The sequence below is a fragment of the Camelus bactrianus genome, chromosome 7, assembly GCF_048773025.1.
Source record: "Camelus bactrianus isolate YW-2024 breed Bactrian camel chromosome 7, ASM4877302v1, whole genome shotgun sequence".
NCBI classification, from domain to species: Eukaryota; Metazoa; Chordata; class Mammalia; order Artiodactyla; family Camelidae; genus Camelus; species Camelus bactrianus.
In genome coordinates, this window is record NC_133545.1 from 57,955,256 (window position 1) to 57,977,570 (window position 22,315).

The 22,315-nt window shown below is 36.9% G+C and overlaps 2 long non-coding RNA genes across 5 annotated transcripts in view; one reads left to right on the plus strand and one right to left on the minus strand.

Moving 5' to 3' along the window:
- LOC141578165 (uncharacterized) overlaps window positions 1-20,306 on the minus strand; it is a 39,979-nt gene extending 19,673 nt beyond the window's left edge. Inside the window, exons 1-2 of the long non-coding RNA XR_012508196.1 lie at window positions 12,732-20,306; window positions 1-11,919 (exon numbers count right to left, since the gene is read on the minus strand). The exon at window positions 1-11,919 is cut by the window's left edge and continues 19,673 nt beyond it. This is a non-coding gene — a long non-coding RNA (uncharacterized LOC141578165). The remainder of the gene's footprint in view (window positions 11,920-12,731) is intronic.
- The window catches only part of LOC105082574 (uncharacterized), a 149,363-nt gene that overhangs the window by 40,213 nt on the left and 86,835 nt on the right, over window positions 1-22,315 (plus strand). The gene's annotated exons all lie outside the window — the stretch shown is intronic.

The following is a 22,315-nucleotide window of genomic DNA, read 5'->3' on the forward strand; positions in this document are numbered from 1 at the left end:
TATAACATAAACAAGCCAATGGTGTAATGAATCATTGCAGTCTTATTGTGCGTATGTTTTTACTACAAATCTTGGGGGGGAAAGCCATTCATGCTCTGCATTTTTAAATTATGCTAATGTGATTAGTCATTATGATCCTACTTACTCTTCATGATGGATGCAAGATGTTTAAGCATCCGATGTACTTGTGAGGGGCCTGATTAGTGCTTGAGAGCCAATCAAGAAGCTGTTGATGAAGTTCACGTAACACATTAAAAAGTTATGTATGACAGAGGAGTTGATCACTGCTTATATAAGATTGTATAAACTAACAAGTGTAAATTGTATTAATGTACATTTTTATTCTTCAATGAAAATTTTAGCTGCTACCATAACGTTTGAATATGTTGTGCCAGGCTATGTCCAGGCCACTGTTTTTGCAAGCAAAGTGTGAAAATGACAGAGTAAGCTGCTATTACTGTTAAATATGAAAATTCACACATCCACATCAGTAACAGGTGTCTTCAAAGCCCAGACTTCAAAATAGTTCACCCATTCTTGCATTTTGATGTTATAATCAAGCAAAATGAAAAACAGAAGAGACATGTTTTGGTTGATTATTATCCTGCCCAATCTGATTGTTCTGTTACTGCCTTACACAAATACCAAGCTCAGAGAGAGAATGGGGAGCAGGGAAAAAAAGCCAGATGTGTGTGAGGAGAGAGATAAAGGAGGGTTGTAGGATTTTAAACGAGTCCAGTAAATTGAAGACTTGCTTAACAATCTCAGAAAGCAAAGTCAGTAGGAAAAGATGTAGTATAACACTTTACATTTGGTGTTTTGAAAGACTTTTTTTTAGAAGTTAGAACCCCTTTGCAGAAGGGATCTCATGAAGAATTACAAATATAGCAAAGAGATCAGAAGAGTACTTTTGTAAACATTTCATTAGTTCAAATTAATCACATTTATTCAAATTCAGTGAGAAAACAAGGCTGTTTTGATGAAAACCAAAAATTAAAATTACTGGCTTCACGACAACTATTCCTCTTCCATGAGCCTCAGCAACCAATTTATTTCTGCAATTTCTTGTTGGTTGCATAGTATTGAGATTTGTCTTGATTATAAAGATAAGCTGTTGGAAGTGGTAAAAATACAGTTTTTAAACAAGTGGCCTTGTGATGTCAGGATACGGCTCCATTTATAAGTAACAAGAGGGAGCTTTGTTTGTTCCCAGGGTTGCACCAAGAGAGCTCACCTGGCGAGACCAGTAGGCTTGTTGGTCTCTTTTGTAATCATTTGGCATGTGACACACTTGAATGTGCCTGTTTCTAAAAATACTGTTTTGTAATAGTAAAAAATTTAAGGAAAATTCCAGTGCGATGTTTTCTGGCCCTTTGAGTCTCCTCAAGGACATAGCAGGGTGGGGCAGAGGGATGCCGCTCTTCTGGCAGAGTCTCAGCTGCAGTCTCCTCCACTAGATAAAAGGAGGATTTTAACAATGAATTTGCTAATCTCAGTGCCCCCCGACCCCACCCTGCCATGTGGCCCTGCTACAGGCACAAATGGTATATTCCTTTGGTAATATTCTCTCTCTCAGTTAATAGCATACCATTTTAGGAGCTGGGGCCCCTTCAACTTTTCACTCTTCCTCACCTCTAACATTTAAGTTAATTCATGAAATTCTGTTTATACTAGTTCAGAATATCTGTGGACTCCATCCTCTCATTCCCCCACCTCTTTCTGTCACGATGACCTCCTGACTATCCTGATAGGCTCGAGCCTTGTGCTACCCCTCACAGCAGGAGCTTCCATTCTGAGACACACATTAGATCTGGTCATTCCCCTATTCCAGAGGCTGGTAATGCTCTCCTGAGCTTAGCTCACCTGGTTAAGGCCAAACTCCTTAGTACAGAACTGAAGGGCCTTCCCAGTCTGACCCCACTATCCTCCAACCTCATCTGCCCCAACTTGTGCACCCTGAACTTGTCACACAGTACACACCTTATTCTTTGCATCTGATTTCTTTGTGCCCAGAGAACTCTTCCTTATCCTTCAAGATCCGTTTCAAACATTAACCCTTTTCCAAAGCATTTCTGGATTTCTCCAGGCAGAGCAAGTTGTAGCTCTTCAGCTTCCTTTGTACTGCCCATCCTTGTAGTATTTGCTCTGTTTTCTTTTACTGGGATTATCTGCTTCTACATCTTTTCTCTGATATATTATTAACTCATAATGAGCAGATTGTATCTCATCCACCTTTTTATCCCAAACACCTAACATCATACTTGATATGTGCCTGAAATATGCGAAAGCCTTAGTGCCTATTTTTGAACTTACTACAGTATTTCATGTGGAGTTTGCTCCAGATTTTTCTAGTGATACACTGTCATCCCAATGGCATCCTATAGACTCCCTGTTGTAAAGAAAGCACACGACTCAATGGTCAGTTTCTTTTCTCCTTCAGGCTTTCCATGCCATTGGGCACCTAAATCCTTTATCTTCCTCTAAATGCATTAGCCTGTTGTGGAATTAAATTTCAAAACATCTCTTCTCTATGGTGTTTGCTTTCCCCAATTTATTTATCACATCCCCTCCTGGGTTATATGATACTCCCGTAGTGTTTGGAATCTCAAACAGAACTGATTTCTTCTCTTGGTTTTAGAAGGTCAGACTTCCCGGGAAAGTGTTCACTTATCCTGCTCCACGTAAACTTGGTAGAGACTCCCTTTCATTTTGTTTTCCCACTACATTTTATAATCCTTCCCAAGAGAGCTCTTATGCAAGCCATCAGTGATTTGCAAATATTAGGTCCTCTGCCCCTATATTTCCTGAAATCTGAAGATGCTGAAGTGAGGTTGGGATCCTAATCATCGTTGTGTATTCATGTGTGTATGCCACATCCTTTAGATTCTTTTCCTTATTCGTTTTTATAATTCAGTAAACATACATCCTATGATATCTTTACTGCTTATAAACTCAGTTATTATTCCTGATCATTTGGATATTTTATAGACTTTATCATCTTTTATTTGCTTTATGATTTTACTAGAAGAGTATTTAATAACACTTCCTAGGATGATTATTCTTTCTCATCCACTCAGCGGTACCCAACTCTTTTTAAGGCATAACATTTCCTATTTCCAATCCTCTCTGGGTTTAAAAAAAAATAGCTTGGCAATGGTTCACTAAGAATTGTAATTTAATCCTTTGGAATAACAGGCTTTTCATCTGTGCTCCCTGCAATGATCCGGCGATCTGCCACACAATCAGTTCCTTAGAAAAGAACAAGGCTACTCAAAAGAAAAAAAAAAGTACTGGCAACATGGTAAAAAAAAAAAAAAAAATGAGGCCTTTTATAAAATTTGTAAATTTAAATTAACCTTGAGAGTAAATGGCATCAAAAATATGAAGTATTACTACTTTTCAAAAGAAGATGCAGGACATTTTTGGCAGCAAATGCAAATGAACCTGAGTGAATGTCTATGCTTTTGATCCAGACTGTATCAACACAGGCTCATAACTAGGTAGTTCTTTGTTTATATTGGTGGAGTCTCCACAATTATGCTTACAGATCCAGGAACAATGAAATGTTCAAAAAAGGGCAAACACAATCCTAGTTCTTACCTCTTATGGCCCTGACCTCCGGAGTGTTGTTGAAGTTGTTTGGTGTCCTTGTATTTTATGGAGCAGGTTACTGTAAAAATGGTACAAATGCAGTCTTACATGTCTACAATGCTACCTACACACATACTTGTCTAAATGTGGTTGATCTGTTATAAAATGTCCTCCTTTCGAGACAGTTGTAAGCCACCAGCAATCAGCATAGTAATTTATCACCTCGTTCTTAGTCATTATCACTGTTAGTCAAGCTTGTGTTCTACAGCCTTTACATCACAAAGAGGTCACTGAGATTAGTCAGGTGTGTTAGGATTCATTATCATCACCATTATTACTACAGATCACACCATTTATTTCACACCAACAATGTGCTGAAGAAAGCAAGTTGGCACAACCTCAAGTGGAAAAGAAACAAACCTGGTGTGTAAAAGGAGCCGAGGACTTGAGCCCCAGGCAAGGATGAGTGACGGGAGATGGCTGGTAGGCTCTCAGGAAAGGGTATCGGGGTTATAGATTTTCATGCCCATAATGCAGTCTCCTGGAAGGACAGATACTTGGCAAAAATCTTTTTAGTTCTCCCCAGTGGCCTGACGATCAACAGAAAGTAAAGATAGCTGACCAGAAGCATGTTTAAGATGAAAGAATTTGGATAAACTGCCCATGTTTATGGAGCAACTCTTTTTTTCTGCAAAACCTATCGGGACTAGAACTCTCTTGAGTTTTTCTGAGCCTGAACTTGGTGTATGATGAGTTCACCTGTCTCAGAGTCCCCCCGCTGACTCAACCAGCACAGGCTACATGTGTAGCATCCAGAGTAGTGACCCACTTAGCGGAGGAGGGGTGGTGAGAGGTTGGAAGTCTGAGTTTAGCCAACAGAATAGTGTATAATATAAAAGGATGCATTTTCTTCTGATCTGATGATTATTGCAAGCAATTTAAGGCTCTACTCTGCCTTATTTGGAGTATAAAGGACACCAAGTATAATACTCTTTTCTTTCTATAAAATGTAAACATTAACATTTCAGTGACCCTAAATGTAATTATAAAATTCGGCTTGGAAACTAAGTTAAAGAATAAGCAGAGAAGTTTTGTTTTTGTTTTTGTTTTTGTTTTTTGTCTTTCGTAGTATTGACCCAAACTTTGAATAAAGCTTAAGAATTGAAGGAATCATTTGGAGATAATGTTTGTATTCACTCTTTACATTTTTATTTAATGATTTTGCAAATTTAGAGTAAAGCAATAATTCATATCAATAAAAGTTTATTTTATGTTTAAGAATCAATAAGTTCAGAATCATCTTATATTTGGTGAGTAGAATCTGAAGTATTAATGAAATTCTTTGCATGAGAGTCACACATTTTTCTTTATGTGAGAGATGTGATACAATTTTTGACATTCCAAATGAGTTATAGGGTAAACTGTTCTTGCTAGGGTCTGCTTTGCAATAGGATAATTATTTCATCTTTCATATATCCTTAGGACTTCTGGTTATAGAATTAAGTCTAAAGATACTCTGTAGTTTAATAAGCCCAGATTTTCTGTAATGTCAAAAGGTCCATGGTCCCTTTATTTTACTCCGGTTAGCATCTGTGCACACAAATGTAACCAAGAGAGAAAACCTTTTTCCACCTGAGTATTTCAGTTGGTATTCTTGGTGTGATACAAGTACATTTTATAGAAAATGGCAGAAGGAAAAAGTAATGTTTGAGAAGATAGAAAATCCAACAATTCTTAAGTATCTGGGAAGATTTTAGAAGTAATTCTAAAAACCAATGAATTTGGTGGGCTTTTTCAGAAAGCAAAATGAGCCAATGTGTTTCATCTCTTATTTATGGTTTTGGAAAAACAATTTCTATAAACCTAAACCAATTTTTAAAAAAACCCTTCCCACAATGACTGATGCTATGTGTGAGGTTGCTATGGGCAGGAAGAAAACTGAAAAAAAAAAAAGTACAAATATTGTGGTTTTTTATTGTCTTTATAAGAAACCAATTTTTTTTTAGACCTTGGACTCGGACGGTAATTTACATGGCCGATTATGAGAGCTCTCATGGAATGATTGTGCACCTGCATCTGGTGAAACAGAAAGAAAACTCTCTTGTTGAGTAATGTACCATATGCAAACTAAGGGATCGAAGGAGCACAACACCTGGCATGCAAAAGAGTATTTTACAGCTTCTTAGGGAACACTGGTCTGGAGGCATTCAGAACCTCCACCAGGCTGGCAAAAGTGGACCGTGCAACTTAGGCAACCTTAACTTGAGTATGAATGAAAATGGCTTTTAGAGAAACAGCTAAATGTTTTGGCCAAAGTACAAAACTCATTGGCATTGATAACTGGGCATCCAGCAATGTGGGAGGAGCCATTAACAAATTCATTAATTAGCATCCTCTTTACATTCCTACCATCAACTGAAAACATACTTACTCTGTACTCTCCTTACTTTATTTCAGTCTTTATTGCTAGGAAAAGGTAGCCTGCTTGAATTCCATAAAGATATGTCAATGGCACACTGCTTATGTTTCCAGGGCAGGATGGGCACATCTTTGGTCAACATTTATATTAAATGACAGTCGTGCCTGAAGACTCAGCCCTTACTAGATCAAAGAAATTATTATTCATCAGAAAGGGACTGCTAACAGAACCTTAGGGACAGCATTGTCTGTGGAAAGAGGTCTGGACCGTTTGCAGCTTCAACTTGCTCATCTGTTAAATGGGGATAATAATACTTGCCCTGACTACGTCACATTTGTTGTGAACATCAAAGAAAGTCATAACAGGTGAGAGAACTCTAACATGTAAGACACAACATACATGTGCAAGGGGTTATTATTAATGAATTCACTAATAGCAATTTTTAATTTATCGATATTAGAGAAATCCCAAGCCTCCAGAGAGATTTTTGCAATTGTAAACATTTGACCCTTGTATTTATTTTGGTTAATAATCACATGCATCTCTTATTTAGGCAAGAAAGTTGAATTTCCTTTTTGAGCCACCCTTCTGCCTATATTTAAGTATGTTTTTTCTGTTTGCAAAACTCACTGAACTCAGTCAAGACAACAGGGAAGTCCTATTGTTGATTAAAACGGGCTATTTTGGCACATGTGTCCTAAATCTAATCACCCAAGACAGACAAAACCTATGTCCCATTCCATGCAATCCTAGAACCCTGAGCTGACCTCATTCTTGGTCCATTGACCAAAAAACCTACCATTTTAGGCAAAAATTACACCAACCGCTGCTCTTCTGTGGAAGTTTTATAATAACACCTTCATAATACTGTATGAGGAAACATCATCAGAAATAATCGAGAGTTAATGATGCTCACAGAGCACAGTTTGTTGAAGCTTTTATTTTTCTCTTTCAAGAAAATGCACAACTGGGCATCTGGTCACAAAATTCCTAGACGCCCTTGGCCATGCCAGTAAGCTTTGAGGTATAGAGGTGGATAAGCTCTGGTGCAGACCTTCCTTGACTTAAATTTTACAATTTTACATGCTTATCGTTTGGTTCCTAGTTTTCCTTGCTTCTTTTTTTTTTTTTTTTTTTTGGTCTACAGACATTATTTCCTTTGAAGAGGGAGAAGGCCTAGTAACTGAATGTTTATTTTGCAAACAATAGGTAGCCTTTTTTTTTTAACAATAATCCTGAGCTGTAATAATGACCTAGTGCCGTGCTTTCTCTACCTCTCTGGAAGTGACCTTTAGCCTTGAAGTCCTGGGAGCCCCTGGACCCTTTCCCTGGTTGCCTTCAGGTAACTGGGCTTTCTCACTTCATAAGCCTAAGGCTAAAGGCCTGGCTGGGTCACTCTGGACCAGTTTTTTCATTTGTAAAATAAGTGCCCTTGAGTCGAGGATCTCAAAACGCCTTTCCTCTCTGAAACACTCCTGAGTCATTGAGCAACACCTTCAAAGATGATCCAGTTTAGTCACATTCTCAAAGCCAAGGACCTGTTCTCAACATCTATTTTGAAAAGACTTCCTACTTCCTTCATTAACTTGAGTTTTCATTTAAATATCTACAACTGACAACCATTTAACTACAACAGAAACGCATGACTAAAATAACATTTTTGTGAAAGATCATTCAAGTTCATCTCATTGGAACCATTTGTCTACTCCATGGAAAAAAAAATATGGAGAATTTCACTGTGAACAACTGCATTTTGAATGACATTTAGTGACATGATCACTGGAAAGCACAGCTAATTATTAGCTAACCACTTTAGCTGGCTAATATCTAATCTAAGCTCTGTCATTAACTGGCCAAGTGGCCTAGAATAAACTTTAGTTTCCTTATCTGTAAAGTGGGAATTGGGCCACTGACCCAGCTCTTAAAAAATACTTGTAATCACTCTGAGTCACAGAGGGCAAATGACCACCTGGGACCACCTGAGACTCTTTGGGGGATGCCTTTACTCTTCGGGGCCGTTAGGGGAACCATTTAGTACTGTAGCAATGACTTACTAATGTTGCCCCAGTGGCCCCAAAGAGTTAATGTACTTTCCATATACCTCCTGCTTTCTCTGTGCATATCAACTAATCTATCAGATGGTGCCTTTGACAAATCAATTTGCTTGACACAGATGGGTGGGCATTTTACTCCCAGACAGTACTTGCCTCTTCTTGGCTCATTAAGGACCAGAGCCAAACCCCAACAGATATCTACACAGCACTCTACACCCTGGAGTATTTTGTGATTATTTTTGAAACACTGAGTTGTTAGCTGCTGTAACCTCCCAGTGTCACTCTTCTATTCTCTGATCTTAAGAAGAACAACGCTGAGTAGAGCAATTGGAGGCACTAGATAGTCTTGATTTTAACATTTTATTATTACTAATGGCTACAGGGTGTGAACATTTCTCTGCCCACTTGTCCTTCTCTCCTTTCATCTGGACTCAAAGAAAGAGGGACTTTCAAGAAGGCGAATCTACTTATGTTCTGGATCCCTTTCTAGCTGCTGTGGCGTTGTGATCAAGTATTCATTGTCTCTCCTGCATCATTAACATTTTGTTTGCTACTTTTTACTTCTAAACTGTGTGAAAAGTTGTAGCCTTAAATAATTATTTAATGATGAATTTAATAAGTGAACTTAATATTCAATCCCCCCTGAACTTTGTGCCCTTCTTTGCCTCTCTCCCTCTCTTTCCTTTCTTTCCTAGTTAGGCTTGTGAAAGAGAAATCCAAACTTAACTTCTCCTCTTCATCACTCACTCACTCCATAACCCAGCATAGCCTTCTCTGAATGTGCTCATCATTGATAACAGTCTAGATCCTCTGGGCTTTCAAGAACCTATAAAATGTTTGAGATCTACAGAAAGATTGATTGGCTTAAATACAAAAAGAAAACTAAAAAAAATTTTTTTTAAATTAGTACTTATTTCAAAAGGAAAAAAATTTAAGCCCCTATATTTTTTATGAGATAAATTTAATGTGGTATTTGGCATATTTTAATGTTTACTATAATGTGGGGTAGGAACTCCAAAAGTCAGATGTTCAGGATCTAGGAGAGTTTTAAATGGCCCTGTTCAGAGATATCCTAATTGCCAAATCTAGTGGTCATTTTCAGTTGTGAGACAGTATTTGATAACGTTGGCCACCTCCTCCTTCCTCTGCCCTTGGTTTCTGTGATACCAGCATCTCCTACTTTTAAACTGATGCTTTGATCACTTCTTCTCAGTCTCCTCTGGATTCCTCTTCTAACCCCAGAGTTCCATGTTGGTTGTCTTCTCACTTTATATTCTTTCCTTAGCAATCTCATTCATGCCCAGTTTCCTCTGCTCACTTATATTCTGAACTCCATCGCCATCCTTGCTGGCACCTCAACTTCAATGGCTGTCATCTTTTGACCTTGAAATTTCTCTTGAATATGTCCACTTCTCTCCATCTTCTAAAAATACAATTCTGGTTTTGTCTCTTGCATGCATAATCACTTTAGTGGCTCCCACTAACTTGGGATGAAGCCCAAAGTCTTACCATGGCTCCTAAGACCTTCCCTGAGCTGCCCTCTGCCTGCCTCTCCAGCCTCAATTCCAGCCACTCTTCTCTCCCGACTCCTCTGAATACATAAGTTGTAGCCAGACTTTTGTTGATCTTAATTCACTCACACAACAACTCTCCCCTTTTCACAAGGTGTTCCTTGTCCTAGAACAACTTTCCACCCCCTCTTCCTTAGACAGGCCTTCCTCGAATCTCCAGAACATGTCAGCTGCTCCCGTGCCCACCGCTGTCCCCACCATTACACACTCATTGCACCCTGGGCCTCACCTTCTGATGTGCTTCAACATATTCTAAATTGTTTCTTCAATGCCTGTTTTCCCAGTAAGAGTGCCTAATGTTTGACAAATACATCCAGTGTGTGAGGTAGTTTTATATACATTATCTCATTTTAATCATTGCCACAACTATGAGGTAGATTCTGTTATTATCCTAGTTTGACATATAAACAGACCGAAGCACTGAGAAATTGAAGGCCACATAGCTTCAAGGGTGAATTGAAATTGGAACCCAGGCAGCCTGTCTCCAGAGCCCATATGTATCGCTGGTTAATATTGCTTCAGTGAAGCAGTAAGCTCCACAGGGCAGGGGCCATATCTTGTACCTCCGGAGCCTAACACAGGATTGGCACAGAGTAGGGGCCAACAAGGGACTGCTGAAGTAATTAATACAGCACAGATTCCTAGGGTGGTATACAGGTCCCCCATATTCTTACCCTGACTACCTCTCCAGCCTGGTCTCTCGATAGGCCTGCCCCTCTTCCTTATGCTCTGTCTTCTAGCCATATCAGCAGTTCCCTGAATGGACCAGAGTGGTTCACACCTCTGCCTTTTGTATGTTCATTCACTCCCTCTCTCACTCATTCATTCACTTACTCATCAGGCATTCATTTACTAAATACCTACCACAGGCCAGGCAGAAAGAAAAGTTCTGTGATAGATGTAACACAAAAGAGGGATGTCTAAATAGGACTGAGGAGTCAAGAAAGTCGCCCAAGAGAGGTAACACTAACATTGTGTTTTCCTTCCCCTGAAATGTGCACATCTGCATGGCAAGCCCCCATTCATCTTTCACGCTCTGCTCAAGTGTCTGTGTCAGTGCTTTCTCCATGGTAGAACTTACAGAGAGACTGTCCTACATGACTTTAGATGACAGCCTCCCCCATCAGACGATCAGATCCTCTTACTCTGTGTGTGTGTCAGTCTCAGCACAGTGAGTTCCTGGCACAGAGGAGGCACCCAATAAAGCACTGATGAATGAGCAAATAAAATAATGGTGAAAACAATCCTCTTAAATTCATCGTCCAACTCTGTGCATTTACCTGAAACCAGAGAATATGGGTTACAGAATAGACCTATTTCCTTAATGGATAAATAAGAGAGATCGGGGGACCAATGACACCTAGCATCACCGTATCATTTTATTTAAGACACAGATGCATAAACTACATAGAAACACTTCTGTAAACACATACCCATATGATTTAGTCAATTTGTGAATCTAATAATGTGAAGAAATAAGAATTCGTACCATCAGGCTCATTCTCCTGGAAGCTCCGGGTACTGGGGAGAATATTACATGACAAAACTTAAGTATATTTTCTGAAAGGCAAGATGATCCCAACAATCCCCTCATCAATGGAAAGGACCTTTGCATTATTGAAATGGGCCCTAAATGTGAGGCAGTTAACAGGTTTTGTGCACGTGTGAAAAAAAAAATGATGCTATTATACATTTTGGACTAACATCAAAGCACGCATCTGTCGCACTGTTCTTTTCGGGTTTGTCATATGGAAGGCTCTTTGAAAATTGTAATGAGATGCAAACTTACCCCAATGCCCCCTTCTCTACTAATATATAAAGGATGGCTTTGACTCCCTGGGGACCAAAGCTCTTATGGGAACTGCTGAGGACGATGCCTGGCATTCTGCAGTCCTGTGTCTGATGATACAACCCCTAGCTACCTCTTCCTCTCTCGGGAGGTGTTTGCTCACCCGCCAAATGAATAGGCTGGACTAGAGCAGAGGTCAGCAAACCTTTCTGGTAAAGAGTGAAAGAGTAAATATTTTTGGCTTTGAATCACATGGTCTGTGTTGCAACTTCTTAACTCTGTCATCGTAGTGTGGAAGCAGTTTCCAAATTGGTAAACAAACAGCTATGCCTGTTTTTCAATAAAATTTTATTTACAAAAATGTTGGGCCAGATTTGACCAGTGGGTCAGAGTTGCAGATGCCTGGATTAGTTAAATTGTAGGATCCTTTTTAGCTTTTTCCAGCCATGGTGTTCAGTTTCAATCATTCTTTCAGAGATCAGAATTCAGGGACAGCTGAGAAAAAAGAGGAGCACACTTTAACGATTCCTGGGCTGGATGAGATTACTATTTGACTTATCTTTTCACTTGGAATCTTTTAACTTTGTAGCATAATGCCCCTATTATATTTAGCAATTAGAGTGCCATCGCAAAGTAAAATGTAAAACCATTATTCCTTGAAAAGAGAAAAGGCTTGCAGTATGAAATGATGCATGCAAGGAGTGTGGGTGATAATTTACTCATATAATCATTTCTATTTCAGTTCTACGGCAAGTATTTCTGGAGATGGCTCACACGGCAAGGAGATCTTTAAAGATGTGCACACCATAATTAACCTTTTTATATTCTCTGATAGAAATATCAATAGTTTTTTCTCTGTTAGCAGTTTTAGCTTTACTTGTGGTCTATGGAATGGTTTGAATTAAAGAATGACGATTATAAGAGGAAAAAAAAACCTTTATCCCTTGGGTTTAAAACAAAACATGCATATTCTTCCTGTTATTTTTATTTCATGGTTAGGTTATAGACAGCGAGCACTTCTATTTCTTTCTCCTCCCTGGCAGAGGAGATTAGATGACTAGCTGGCTAGTACTGCGATTCTCTGAGTGTGGTCTCTGGACCGGCAGTATCCTTATCAGCATCAGCATCCTTAGGAACTCGTGAGGAATGCCAATCCTCCAGACCTACTGCAGGAGAGACTCTGAGGGTGGGGTCCATCAATCTTTGTTTTAACATGCCCTCCCAGTGATGCTCATGCCCGATCAAGTTGGAAAACCACTGTATAGAAGATCACTTTCTAGAAACCCAAGTTAAAGGGAAGAACTAACCTCATGCCAACAGCAGAATGACCCTGGAATTGGCACATTCAGAAGGTGCAGAATAGAAGCAGTAAGGTTCTACCTGTATATTACAAGAAGAAAAGGGGCTGAGAAAGAAAAACAATAAGGAAGGAGAGAGAGAGAATTTGGATGAGTAGGAAGAACTAGAAGACCCCAGGGGTTCCACGTGCAGCTGTGGCTAAGCTTGTAGACATGACCATCGCCCCTAGTCTCTAAATCATCCATTCAGCAGCCCTCACCATGATTTATGGGTGAGGACTGTGCTCAGAGACAGGGACATGGGAGTGAAGATACTCTCCCTGTCTGCAAAATGAAAAGAAATGACTCTCTTGAGAATTTACAAGTAACTAATAGTCACAGTCAAAGGGAGAAGCTGGATGACAGGAGACTAGAGACAGGATGGAGGAAACAAAGATAAAAGATAAGACGTAAGGATAGTGAGCATTAGACAATTTTATTTGTATAAGAACATGTAGGAATCTGTCCTTTTAATTTCTCCAGTTATTCAATGGCAAGTTCTGCTTTGATTTGGAGATACAGATAGATCCCTGACAGTCTATTCCCTCACTACTCCACTGAACAGGAAAGGCAAAACTGCAACTAAAAGCCTTCCCTTCCCTTATGATGCTTACAGGTGGCAAAAGGCAAAAGTAATGCAGAGGTGTAGACCATTAAGCTATGTATGGTCAGAAACAGAATGATCTTATATTAACATGACCTAGTCATTCTTCTAGTTCTGTGGCATAGTATTAATCTTAGAGCCTCATCTTAAAGTCATCTTTGGGTCCACAAGGACAGTGTTATAAATGAAACTATGTTACTAAAAAATAACATCAAGTCAAACATCACAATGCTTTTATTTTATTTAATTTTTTAATTTTTGGGGGGAGGGAAGGTAATTAGGTTTAGTTACTTATTTTTTGGAGGAGGTTCTCAGTGCTTTTAGAATGTGGATGATTTCTAAAATCTCGTCAGACTGAAATGATAACGACTTTATCATTTTAGTGAAATAATATGTATGTTTGTTATTGTTATAAAAAATTCAAGCTATATAGAAAGGTACAAAGAAAGAAGTAATTTCCCAAAGTATAGATTATTAACATTTGGTGGACAGAATGTATAAATACAAATAGAAGGACAGATAATAAGATATGATTTCAGAAAGGGGATCATATGGTACATTCTATTTTTTAAAACAAAGTTTCTATTCTGGTATAATTTTAGATTTACAGAATCATTGCAAGGATAGTACAGAGTATTACCCAGCTTCCTCTACTGTTAACATCTTAACATTACCATGGGACATTTAACACAACTAAGAAGCCAGCATTGGTATACTACTATTAGACGGTTTGAATTTCACCAGTTTTTCCAGTAATGTTTTCTTCCTGTTCCAATATTCAGATTGCATTTAGTTGTCAGGTATTGTATGAGTTGGAATTTTCCAGAGAAGCAGAACAAATAGGGTGTGTGTGTGTGTGTGTATGTGTAGAGAAGAAAGAGAGAGAGACAGAGAGATTGACTGATTATAAGGAATTGGCTTACATGATTTTGGAGGCTAAGAAGTCCCAAGGTCTGCAATCAGCATGCTAGAGACCCAGGGGGACCAATGTATAGCTCCACACTGAAAACCAGCAGGCTGCAGCCCCAGGAAGGCCAAAAGGATGTTTCAGTTCACATCCAACTGGGGGAAAAAAATCAATGACCTAGCTCAAAGCAGTTAAGCAAGAGGAGTTCCTCCTTACTCAGCCTTTTTGTTCTAGTTGTGTCTTCAGTTGATTGGATGAGGCCCACCCAAATTAGGAAGGGCAATCTGCTTTGCCCAGTCTACCCACTCAAACGTTCATTTCATCCAGAAACACCTCCACAGACATACCCAGAATAACAGTTGACCAAAAGTCTGGGCATCTGTGGCCCAGTCCAGTTGATACACAAAATTAACCATCACAGGTGTACATACCATTTTTAATACATTGATTTTTATTAAAATTCTTTACAATTTATTAACCTTTAATTCAACTTGCCAGATCATTTCTGAAGTGATACCCTTGCCTTAAAATTCTCACAGTAAACAGACAGCTCACTAGATGCCCCTACTCATCCGTTCAGCTGGATACTTTCCATGAGTCAACTGTGACTGAACCCAAACTTTTGAAATCCTATAACAATTAAGTTTTATGAAAACTGATAAAATATCAAGGCAAAAAGAATGAATCATTGCTTCTATAAAGAATGAGTTGCATGTTAGAAAGACTAGGTAAATGTAAGGTAATTGAAAATTTGCTTTCAAGTTAGGTGTGAACATGACAATGGTAAAATATTGGGAGGTGGAGGGGGATATAGGGGGCTGCTTCACTCAGATTCTTTGCCAAATGTTTTTCAGATCTTGTTTCATTGAAAAGAAATTGAAACTGAAAATCGTGAAGAGTACATTATTGGTGTAGTTCATGCAAAAAAGATGGCCAGGGGGAATTCCAATCAGGGGACCACTCTCAAAGAAAAGCTCATGGCCTCAAATCAAAAGATGGGCAAATGACTACATATATGGTTTATGTTAATATAAAATATGCAGTTGGGGGACATGAAAAAGTTCTGAAGATAAAAAGTGATAGTTGCACAACAATGTGAATATATTAGTGTTATAGAACAATGCACTTAAAATGGCTAATGTGGTCAATTTTATCTCATCTATATTTTATCATAATGAAAAATGAAATATGCAAAGTAGGTATGTTTATTTTTTCAGATCCCTTGTTTCAACAAATAATTTTTTAAATTTAGAAAGGGCTGCATTAGAAAAGTGGGCATATTCTGTAATACATTTACTTTTATTTCAATTTGAGAAAAGGAAGGGACACCAACATGAAACTGAATGATTTTCAGGTAAATGATCCCTTTTGAAATTTTTAAATCAAGGGATTTTTAATTCTCCAATATTGCTCTAAATTTAAGAGAAAAAAAATAGTATGCAAAACTTTAAGAGGTTAGAGGAGTGTTTCTCCGTCCAAGGTAGTACAAAATCCTTAGGATGCTTTTAGAAATGCCTGGACACATTTTTTGATGGTCCCAGTAACTGAAGTGATTCTGGTGTTTAGTGCCTGGGTTCCAGAGATGCTCACCATCTTACAATGCACAGGACTGTCCTCATATTAAAGACATGCCCATACCCCAGATTACAAGTTCGTTCCCATGGTGACAAAAACTGAGGTAGAATGAGTACATTTTTAAAATTATGTTTTCATTTTGCATAATATCTGTTGACTCCCTTAAGAAATGTGAGGAAACAGACATCTATTGACTTTCTTCCACCTCTCTCCTTCTAACCCTATTTTTGTTTATTTTTGTTTTTCTTTAAAGTACTTGGGTTTATAACATTTATATCCTTTTCTGAAGCCATCATTCAAACAGTTGTTTACTCTTGATTCTATTTTAAATAATTTGGTGCCCTAGCTTCTCCATGTCTGCACTCTTTACTATGATTCATCTGCTTGGTTGCCTCAAGTTTGTCATACAGTTGTTTTTAATTAATTAATTTTTTTAATCCCAAGAAATGCTCATGAATTTTGATTCCTTTATGATCTTCATGCTTACTATCTATCTGTTGCCTTTATCCTAGGAGGATAACTTGATTGTGTTTGAAACTTTCAAATCATGCATTCATTTCCTGAATACATTGTAGACACTGCTGCAGTCTTTGGTTTTGAGGGTGGTATGGGGAAGTCTGGGGTCCATCTGGTTTCCTCCTTTATTCCTGACTTACCTTTTGTTGTTAAAGCCTTATTATCAATTTAAAGGTTTTAAAATTGTATATATACTCAAAATAATGTAATAAATATTTGATATACTCAAAAGATTAAATACAAAATATGTAAATTATAAATAATCAAAATTAAGACTTTAAAATAATCACTCAACTCAAGAATTAAAACAAAAAAAAATCACCAATATCATTGCATTTACCTATGGGTTCCTCCCCTGTTCTATTTCCTTCTCTTCTCCCTGAGGGAGAAGCTCTCTTGTATGTTTATCCTTCCTTTGCAATATTCTAAATAGTTTCATCATATATGTATATATCCATAAATAATACATTATTCAATTTTGCTTGTTTTTGAGTTAGATAAAAGTGGTTTCACACATATGATATATATGTGTGTAGTATATATATGTAATCTTTTGGAGCTTTAAAATTTAAGTCCATATTTCTAAAAAATTCATCCTGTCATTTGTGTCAATATAGAGCAATCATTTTGAATAACATTATTAATATAAAATTTACATACCATAAATTTCACCCATTAAAATATACAGTGCAACATCTTTCAGTTTATTTACAGAGTTGTACGACCATCACCATCTTCTAATTTTAGAGTATTCTCATCACCTCCCAAAGAAGCCTTGTACCTATTAGCAATCACTCCCAATCCCTTCCTCCCCTGATTCTTCAGACTATAATTGTCTCACCATCACTGATCTGTGATATCATTTCTATTATTTATAAAGTTTCCATATATGTTTGGGTGTATTCTGTTTCCTTCTGTCACTCTCCATTTGTCAATTTTTCTAACTCTCTGCCAAAACCACACAGTCTTAATTATTATAGCTTTATAGAAGGTCTTCATACTTGGTACAAATTGTCACACTCAGCTCTTTAGGAGACTCAGTTTTTTCTTAGCCTTTTGCTCTTCCATACATATTTTAGAATTAACTTGTGCGTTCCATGAAAATTCTCGCTGGGATTTTAAATCTATGGGCCAATATGAGAGAATAGGCATCTCTACAGTATTAAGTATTGCTATTCATGTACATGGTATATCTTTTCACTTATTTAGGTCTCTAATGATTTTCAATGAAGTTTTATTTTCTTTATACCAATCTTGTATACCTTTTGTTAGATTTATTCCCAGACATCTTATGTTTTTGTTACAATTTATAAATTGTACCTTTTATATAATAAGTGTTTATGGTCATTGTTTGGAAAGGCAATACGTTTTTATATATTGGTCTTAGAGCCAGCCACTTTATTAAACTCTTTAATTATTACTAATAAATTGTTTTTAGTTTGTGGGTTTCTGTGTATATAATCATAGTACCTGCAGCTAATGATGGGTCTGTTCCTTTCTAGTCTTTAAGATTTTATTTGCTTTTCTTATCTTATTGTCTGGCTAGAGCTCTCAGTTTTAGCAATGATCAAAACATGATAGTGGGCTAAACTGTTTCTGATTTCAAATAGGGTGCTTTTAACTTTTTATCATTAAGAACGATGTTTACTGACGTTTTGGTAGATACCTTCATTCATGTAAAGAAAATTCTCTGCTACTCCAAGTTGCTAAGACTTTTTATGTTGAATCAATGGCTAACATTATCTAATACTTCCTGTTTCTGTTGAGATTATATATGGATTTTGCCTTTAATCTATTATAGTGGATCACAATTCTAGATTTTCTAATGTTCAACTACTCCAGCATTCCTGGGATAAATCCAACTAGGTCATGATAGATAAACTTTTTTTTTTAACCCCAGTGGATTTGGTAATATTTTGTTTAGGTTCTTGAATAAGATTGATCTATAATTTCTATTCTCAAATTGTACTTGTCTATTTTTGGTGCCCACGTTATGCAGAATGATTTAGAGAGTATTTTTTATTTTTTCTATTCATTGTGTAAGTCTGTAAAAGAAAATTAGCTGTGGAATGTTTAGTAATTTCACCTATAAAATTACATGGGCCTGGTCTTTGCTTGTAGGAATATTTCAAACTATTGATTCAATTGCTTTAATGGTTTTAGGACTATTTATTTAAGTTTTGTAGTTCTCATGTCAGTCTTGGCAAGTTATCTTTTTCTGACGATTTCATTTTATGTAGGTTTTCAAATTCATTGGCATAAAATTGCTCATGTTATTTTCTTTTTAATCTGTGCTGTATCTATATTTATGTTCTCTTTTTAGTCCTCACATTACTTGTACTCTCCTTTTTTCTCAGTCTTGCCAAAGGATTGTGTATTTCATTAGTCTTTTCCAAAGGCTACCTTTAACTTTATTGATCTTTCTATTGTACTTTTGTTATTGATTTCATTGAATTCTATTCCTATCTTCTTTGTTTCTCTTATTTTCTTTGAGTTTGTTCCTTGTTCCTTTGTCAATACTTAAGACGGATGCTTAATTCATTTTCAGACTTCTTTCTTTTCCAATGTAAGCATTATGGCTGACAGATTTCCCTCAAAAATACTAGTTTTGACATGTTTTGTTCTCTTTGTAATTTAGCTCTAAGTATTTAAAATTTAATTATGATTTCTCAATAAACGGGTAAGTATTCCATTTCCAAAAATGTGAAAACTTTAAAAGTATTTTTTTGCTTTAGACTTTTATAATAATTGAATTCATCAAAGAATAACTATCTTTCTAAGGAATAAACTTTAGATTCAAAGTTCCGTTAGGGTAAGCCTATTGATAAACTCTCAGTTTTTATTTAACTACAAATGTCTTTATTTCACTCTAAGGTTTGATAGTTAATAACTATTTCCTCTCAACATGGAATATATTATTCCATTGCCTTCTGTTTTCTGTTATTACTGTGGAGCAGTCTGCGATCCATGAAATAATCATTTCTTTGTTATAACTTTTCTCTCTGGCTGCTTTAAAAATGTTTCTCTTTGTCTTACAGAGTCACTATGATGTGACATCTAGGCATTGAGTTTCTTTTTTATTCACCCTGCTTGGGAATATTGTGCTTTCTAAAATTGTAGATTAACAGCTTTCAGAATTTCTGGAGGTTTTTCAGCTATTATCACTCCTTGATTAGTTTTATTCTCTCTGTGGCTCTGATTTGATATGTTAGACATTCTCATTTTATCTTCAATATTTTAAATTGTTCTCATATTTCCCAGTCCTTTTGTTTTCCAGGTTATATTCTGGTTCATTTATTTATTCTTGTCTTCAAGTTCATTAATTTTCTTTCAGATGTGACTAATTTGCTTTTTAAATGTTTTGTTTTTTTCTTTCAATATTATAATATTTTATATTTAGATGTTCCATTTACTTATTTTTCAGAAGTGCCTGATCTTTCCTGATAGTTTTCTGTTGCTTGCTCTTTCTTTTGCTTCTATGCTTTAGTTCTTTAAGTACTTCATAAGCAGCTATTCTATGTCTGACAGTTCTATAGATGGTCTGCCTCCTCATCTGCGTGGTGGTCTTAGTTGTGAGCTAATATTTGCCTGAGGATAAGCTGTGGGAATCTAATGGGATAGACTCTAAGATGCACTCCTAGGGTGATCTGGTTTGTTTCTGCTAGGAACTGGCAAGACTACCAACCTGGGGTCACTTAAGCTCTCTTTGAAAGTCTTGCCTTAATGCCGAATCTCAGGTTCATTTCCCCTTGCTTGCTATGGACTCTCAGTTCAGTATCCGAATTGCAATGTATAGCATCCTACTGGAATTTTCTCTCAGGATAACACAGTTCCTCTCCTTTGTTTCTTGCTCAGCACATTTATCCGCTCACTGCTCCAAGCTCTAGTGTTGTTTCTTTTTACTTGAGGGGTAGGGGAAAGGAGGATTGGGCTTGGAGATTATTTTACTTACTTCCAGGGAGTACAGCAACAAACCAAAATGATTTACTTAGGATCTAACTGGCTTCCAGGAGAGAGTGTTCTGTCTGCCATTGTTGCTAGAAGTGAAGTTCTATTCTTAATCTGTGAAGTTAATAAATAAGACACATGTGCTGACCATTCTGTCTCAGTTTTCCTAACACAAGTTACCCTATTTATGATTTAAAGGGTCAAGTATAATTATTGTTTACTTTTCAGTTTGTAAGTAAAGAGACCCCAAAAGGCTAAATGACTTACCCAATTCATGATAAAGGGGAACTAGAAGCTATGTTTTTTGTCTAATCCAGTAGACTTTTCAATAATTCCTACTACTCGTTAGGCCGGATTTTAGAAGACATGTTGTCTTAAATTCCACCTGTAACGGTTTATATTACAACAAAATCTACAATTTAATTTTTATGTTTATGCATACGCTAGATACATATATACATGTTTAATCACATATACATAAATAAATACATAATAAATAGAAATTATTATAACTACAATTTAATATATAGACAGGCATGACTATAAGGAAAATATCTTGGGAACACAAAAGGGAGCTACAGAATGCTAACCTTGTCTCTCTCTAAGAAGCATGGCCTTTAAGATCAAAATAATTGTACACATAGACCATTTGGTTTTACTTCCCCACAAAAGCAAATAATTTCTGGTCAAGATTATAATGACTTGGATTAGCTATGTTCATCCATACTACACTATGTCTCAAGTAGTTTTTAAAATAATCTCTCCCTTGAGTTAACTCATAGGTTGAAATTATAAATTATTGAATATACCAATGAAGAAAAAAACTGGGATTCCTTGTGGGCTCATCAATAGAGTGCAGGAAGTCTGTCAACATAAACAGTCACTAGCAGAGCACAAAATTAATAATACAGCCCAGGGAGAGCAAGGAGGGAGAGCTCGAGTGACTTCAGCTTTAGGGAAGCCTGCTATCGGAGAACCTGAGAGGAAAGGATTAGAAATGCACCCTCTGACACACCAGCGTTCCAACAAAGTTACGAGTGCTGCTAGACGTGGCCTTGGGATTGCTTAAACCCTTTCTGATAGTTTCTATTTTATTAGTTTTGTTTTAGGAGAAGTAACTTTAAAGCTAAAATTATTGGGTTAATGTCCTAAACATCACTTTAGATATTTTGAGGGTCGGGGGTGGAACAACACTTTTCTTAAGTTCTTTTTAGATGACTTGGCCATAGAAATCATTATCTATTCATTTTAAAAAGCGTTCATAGATTGTTTTCCTCCCTGGGACATTTTAACATCTTTAATTTTTATATCCATGTTAACCCTGCAAGGGAAGATAGTGTACCTACACATTTTTTTCTCTTTTGACTTTCTCCCCCATTCAGGTTTTAACTCTCCACCCCCTCCCCCAAAATCTCCTGGCATGTAGCTCTTCTTATAAAAAGCAAGTATTGTTTTAGTCAAATGTGACACTAGTTTGAATAGAGTTCTGCTGAGGTATTTTCTTTGCGGGAACTGTGAACCTTTTAAAAATCTCTATTGCTAAGATTGTCCACAGCTGCTAGTACTCTTGAAAAACACTAACAGATGAAGATGTTTATGAATTTAATGGGTGAGCACTGAGACCTGGAGCTTGGGGTGGCAGAGCCTGCATCACCCCTTAACTTGTGGGAGACACCGAGATAAGTCAGTTTGGAGGGAAGGGGGCACAGAAAGAAGGTGGTTTCACCAAGCCAAGTCTGTAACTGGCATTCCCAGAGTCAACTGCTAATTTTTTTCTTTCCAGTTTTATTGAGATATAATTGACATCAGCACCATATAAGTTTAAGATATTCAGCATAATGAATTGACTTACATATACATCATGAAATCATTACCACAGTAAGTTTAGTGAACATCCATCATTTCATATAGATACTAAATTAATTAAATAGAAAAAAAATTTTTTCTTGTGATGAGAACTCAGAATGTACTCTATTAACACCTCGACTTCAAATTTTTTGATAA